Below are 6,430 nucleotides of genomic sequence, written 5' to 3'. Positions count from 1 at the left end.
ACTCATTTTATCGACCCTGAAAGGATGGAAAGCAAAGTTGACCCTGGCAGCATTTCAACCCAGAATGTAAAGACAGATGAAATGCCTCTAAGCATTTTGCCCAACATACTAACGATTCTGCCATCTCACCACCTTAACCCTTTAGCATTTAAACCAGCCATATCTGGCCCAAATATTCTTCCTGTTTTATGTTCAAACTGGCCAGATTCAGTCTCTCATACCTAACCTACAATGTCATTCTAAAAATAAACAATCACTTCATTGAAATCTCAAAGCTACAAGCTAATGCATAATTAATTCAAAGCAATGTGAATAAGTAAACATAACATTTTATAGAGTAAGCTGAATGCTAAAGGGTTAAGTGTTTAAAATATTACAAAAGCTTTACAACTATGCTGACTCCAGTGTTCAACTTGTACTTATTTTATCGGCCTCGAATAGATGAAGGCAAAGTAAACCTTGGCGGAATTTGAAATCAGAATGTAAAGACAAACGAAATGCGAAGCATTTTGTCCAGCGTGCTAACGATTCTGCCAGTTCGCCACTGTTAGTAATCCTTTCTACTAGAAGCACAAGGCCTCAAATTGGTGTGTGTGGGGTGGTGGTGGGGGGGATTATTCGATTACATCGACCCCCAGTGCGTAACTGGTACTTAATTTATCAACCCCGATACTACTACTATACTACTACTACTACTACTACCGAATATGGAATCAGAATTTTTAAAAATTTTAATTCCAAATTTGGCAGAAAAGAAAATAGGTTTTGTTCCATTCTGCTACAATTTGTTAAGTCGTTCATAAGATGATTTGATTTAATGAGATATAAAGGAGATTTATATCTTTTTTTAATGTTTCAGAAAGGAGAACAAAAATAAATAAATAAAAAACAAAACAAAAAAAAACGATTAATGTATGAATTTGTTTTTTATTTTGTTCCACCAAAAAACTTACAATAACGATGCTTATAAGATTCAAAGAATTATTACTACAAAAAAAAAAAAAAAAAGAACTGTCACCATTCATGTTACTCATTCTTGAGATGATGTAATCTTGAACACGACATGGGTAGGTCCCAATATATTTAACAACTGCATGAAGCAACAAACAAACAAACAAAACCTTATTTCCTATTTAGATGAAAAGTTAAAATAATTCTAATACAACATTTGGTAAATACATTTTCTTTATCGTTATAGCACCATTATTTATGCGTTATTTCTTGAGAATATTTCCTCTGAATCATCACAATATGGTGCTAGTGTTTTTATCTCTTTCACAAAAGAGATAAAATCTTCCTACAGTGCTAGCACTTTATGTATTTTCACTGAATCATAAACATACTCTTTCTTATCTCCGGATTAAACATAAAACGTGACTTCCACAAGTCTTTATTTAATATATTAGATAAAAACGAAGAAGAAACAACTTTTATATTATGATGTAGCACAAGCTTTTGCTTTTGTCTTAAAGTCTTTTCGTTTGTTCTTAGTTTTCTGTTGTTTTAGTTAAAGCGGTGAGCTGGCAGAATTGTCTGCAAGTTGAAAAAAAACGTTTAGTGGCATTTCACTTTCCGCCGAGGTCTACTTTACCTTTCAATCTTTCGGAGTCGATAAAATAAGTACCAGTTGAGCACTGGAATCGATATATCTCTACTTCGACAATACAAACGCTCTCTCTCTCTCAATGCCACTGTCTCCTCTGTCCATCCCTCTCTATCTGCCCTCTTTCAGGACTCCAGGACTGAGCTTCTATGCAGAATCCACAACTGTCTATATTTGTCTCGATTGAAGTGAAATGAAATGAGCTTTGTTACTGAAAACTATAGTGATGATGATGATGGTGGTGGTGGTGGTGGTGGTGGTGTGTTGATAGTGAAAAGTATGTTTCTTTTTATTGAATTAAATCTATAATATTCTTCTACCTGTTCGTTCACATTTTACGCTTTAGTTTGTTAGAGGAGAGGAAGGAGTGGAGTGAGAGAGAGGAAGAGGGAACGTGAGAGTAAATAAGAGAGCAGATAGCCAGTCGATGCATTATGCTGTCACTCATGTGGTTAGTGGAAGCGAGAGGTGAAGAGAAAGAGAAATGTTAATGACCTGACGACGGGAATTACATGGTTAAAAAGTTCGTTGAAGAGGCAGAGAGAAAGAGAGGAATATAAAGTGCTTAGCAGAGGGAAATTTTAAGATCATATAATATATTATTGTGATTGGAAGTGAAAGAACTTGGCAAGATAAAAATAGAAATGCAAATCATTCTTTCTTTCTTAAGTAGCTGCTCTTAACCTTTTTCGTTCTGTGGAATTTCCACAGACCCCATTCGTAAAGTAAAGTTGCACGGAGCTGCGTTAAATAAAGTGTATTCGTGCAAAGTCATACGTACTCGACAAATGCAAGTACGTTCGGACTTGAAAAAAACCCTACGCCGAGGAAATAGTCCCCTTGATGACATATGAAAACACATTGGTCTGTGAATGATATCATAGGATCGCAGAACGCATGCGTTTCTGCATTCTTTCGCATCGTCAACTACGAACACTAAATCTCTCTTTCACACCTCGGAAGCCTTTTTTCCTGGAGTTCCCAAGATCCTTTATAGATGGCTTGCATATCATTGTCGTCTGCGGCTCATTGCAGTTCGTCTGCCTTTCATTTCCAACATTTCGACTTGAGTACTCTTGTGTGCGGTTGTAGTAGTTTACAAGTGTCTCTATGAGTTGTCATGGTAGTTTTGCTCGAATGTTCTTGAAGTAGACACAAAGACGTTGCTTCGCGTAGTGAGGAAACCAAATTGTGCAATTGGACACGCAATGGCGTGTTGTGTGCCAAACCAAGGGATGTTGCCGTTTTCCACTAGACAGCCTCTTTTCACATGCCAGAGATTTTCGTGACTACACAGGGGCCGGCAGGGTGGCATCGGTTGCAACGCCATAGCAGTTGTGACTCTACATTTGTTATAGGTGGTTTTCGTTCTAGTACGATATTTTGGGCTGAAGTATTTGTTGAGGCCGTTGCTGTTTTTGTATGTCTTTTTCATGTTTCTCTGAACTGAGAGAGAAGGTTAGTGTTTTAGCATGATGTTCTAGAGTGTTCTGAGAGTTTATAGATATATCTAGGTGTAAATGTGATTAACTATGAAGGGCAAGACTTAGTACAATCGCAAACCGTATCTCTGGAATGGCCAAATATCAAAAGGGCAACAACTCCGTCTTCGCTAATGTCCACAACGGAAGTAAGGGTGATAACTTTGCTTTCTGTGTTAAAATTTGAATCTTAATTCTTGAGATGGATTCACAACACGAAGAGAAAAAGCGTTTTATTGAATAAAGAAAGAACATAAAAGATCGCAAAAAATATCTCTTGAGAAAAATTTTCTCGTAGACATGGCATTGTGGTTGAGAAATTAGCTTTGCAGCTACTTGGTTTCGGAGTTACTCTCACTGCGTGGCACCTTGGGCAAGTGGCTTCGACTATAGCGCTAGGCCGACCAGTGCCTTGTGAGTGAATATGGTAGACGGAAGCTGTAGCGCAGGCGTGGCTGTGTGGTAAGATGATTGCTGTCCAGCCATGCGGTCTTGGGTTCAGTCCCACTGTGCAGTACCTTGGGAAAGTGACTTCAGCTGTAACCCCCGGAGCCGACTAAAGCCTTGTGAACGGATTTGGTAGTTGAAAGAAGCCTGTTGGATCCGGCATTCGCCATGATAGATCGCTGACCACTACACATATATATATATTTTTTCTCACCTTGTTTCTTTCTGTGTTCCTTTCTGTTGAAGAGCGTAGGCTCGAAACGTTAAAGACTTTCTCTATTCCCGAGCGTTATACTAATACATCCATTTGTTGTTTACACCACCTGTCTTCGTCTGTTGTTTTTTCGTGAATTCTCCCATATATATATAATGTGTTTGTGTATATGTGTATATGTGTGTATTTGTGTATGTGTATGTGTGTGTGCATGCACACGCGCACGTGTGTTTGTCTCCCATCACGGCTTGACAACCGGTGCTGGTTTGTGCACATCCCTGTAACTTGAAGGTTCAGCAAAAAGAGCTCGATGGAATAAGTACTAGACTTGGATCCTTTTTGTTCGCAGTCGTCCAATGACTGAAACAAATGAGATAAAAGATGTCTGCCCATGTTTGACAGACAGACAGACAGACACACACACACACACACACACACACACACACACACTGAATTGCATACGTGAATTCATATAAACTTTAATAATGATTAAATCTTATAAAACTTTCATACTGACATTTAAATAAAAAGTCCATTCTGATGTTCCAAAAGTCAATATCTTAATTTTACTTTTATTTGGCATGAAATATATATAAAATTCTTGGCAAAATATATTTTCTGCCAGTTTTAATGATCCAATTAACGAACTAGATCCATTAGTGACACTAGAAGAAACACCGTTATCTATCTATCTATCTATCTATCTATCTATCTATCTATCTATCTATCTATCTATCTATCTATCAGTCTTTACTGTCTGTTTGTCTGTCTGCCTATCTCTCTGGCCGTCTGTCTGTCTATCCGTTTGTCTGTCTGTCTGTCTATCCGTCTGTCTGTCTGTCTGTCTGTCTGTCTGTCTGTCTGTCTGTCTGTCTAATCTATCTATCTATCTATCTATCTATCTATCTATCTATCTATCTATCTATCTATCTATCTATCTGTCTGTCTGTCTGTCTGTCTGTCTGTTTGTCTGTCTGTCTGTCCATCCATCCATCTACGTTGTAAGTGGCCTCGTGACCGAATAAGACCACTTCGTAAACTAATTTCATTCCAAGAAGTACTTAACTTTTTGTTTTCCTTATCGCTGATGACATCTCAAAGAACTCTCAAGACCTACAAGAACTTGCAAGTCATTCCACGTTTGATCAGCAGTTGGTTTTCCGGAGGCAGCCTGACTATTCTAAATGCCGAGATTTATAATGTCGAGTACGTGCTTTGGTTGATCTACACACTGTGTTACACGAGATTATGCTGGATGTCATCGCACTGGTTGGAGGACGTGCTTCTGTTACTATGGATGTGGCCGAGTTGGCCTGCCTTGGAGAAGCAGATATGACGCAATGGTCACAAGAAAGAGACTCTACCGTGCCCTTCTCAGAGGGTAGATTCACATCTTCCAGCAGGTTTCAACACACACACACACACAATTATACATACATACAGCCGGTGTTGTTTTGTATACGTCCCCGTAGTTCGGCAAAAGAGACCGATAGAATAAGTACTTGGCTTACAAAGGATAAGTCTTGGGGTCGATTTCCTCGACTAAAAAGCCCTTTATGGTGGTGCTCCAGCATGGCTGCAGTCAAATGACTGAAACAAGTAAAAAAAAAAAAAAGAGAAAAGAATAAAAGAATAGAAGAAAAATAAATCTTGGGGTCGATTTGTCCGATTAAACCCACCAACGCGGTGCTCCAATATGGCCGCAGTCCAATGGCTGAAACAAATAAAAGATTAAAAGAAGAAACAGACAAAAAGACAAAAAATAAGTGTAAGTATTTACAAAGAGGAACAGTTTTTGAAAAAGATGAAAGTTTGGTGGCCGTTTCCCTCAGAATGTCTCAAATCTTGTAATTTTCACAACATTTTTGCTGTTTTTGTAGCAAATCGGGAACTGGAAGACCCCAAAACTGACGAACAAAGAACATTCATGCAAATGTAAATAGAAACGTGACGTATTTCACATTCAGAAGGAAGGAAGGAAGTAGGGTGGCCTTTGTGATTTTGTCCTTTATACTGAAGTGAATAAAACAGAATCGACAGCAGCGAAATACAAATGTATGTCAAAAGTCGAGGTGTTTATTGTAGTCGTTTACCAGCGTGCGCGCGCGTGCGCGCGCATACGCACGCACATAGGCACACATAGATATATATACACACACACATACACACACAGACACATACGTAGTTACACAGGCATGCACACGCTCATACACATACAGACACATACAAACACACACTCATACACACAAATACACACACACTTATACACACACAAAAACACACACACATATAAACACACACACAAACACACACACATACAAACACAAAGACTCATACACAAACACACGCAAACACACATACACACACATAAACACACACACTCATACACACACAATCACACACACATACTCATACACACACAAACACACACTCAGACATACAAAAACACACACACACACACACACACACTCATGCACGCACAAACACACACACATACACAAACACATACAAACACACACACACACACACACACACACACACACGCACTCATGGACACACACGCACTCATGGACACACACAGAGACTCACACGATTCGAACCCGTCACATAACAGATTCTCCAGCGAGACCCAACGCTGTTCCTTGCTCGTCTATTCCCTTCCCTTCTCGTATCTAATCATTACAG

At 38.9% G+C, this 6,430-nt stretch overlaps 1 long non-coding RNA gene across 1 annotated transcript in view; it reads right to left on the bottom strand.

The window, feature by feature from the left end:
• Positions 1-4,330: 4,330 nt before the first annotated feature.
• Positions 4,331-6,430, bottom strand: part of LOC128250116 (uncharacterized) — a 9,493-nt gene continuing 7,393 nt past the window's right edge. The window contains exon 3 of the long non-coding RNA XR_008266238.1: positions 4,331-5,459. This is a non-coding gene — a long non-coding RNA (uncharacterized LOC128250116). The remainder of the gene's footprint in view (positions 5,460-6,430) is intronic.

The sequence above is a fragment of the Octopus bimaculoides genome, chromosome 19 (assembly GCF_001194135.2).
Source record: "Octopus bimaculoides isolate UCB-OBI-ISO-001 chromosome 19, ASM119413v2, whole genome shotgun sequence".
NCBI lineage: Eukaryota > Metazoa > Mollusca > Cephalopoda > Octopoda > Octopodidae > Octopus > Octopus bimaculoides.
Note: the sequence above shows the minus strand (reverse complement) of the source record. Positions and strands in the feature narration are given on the sequence as shown.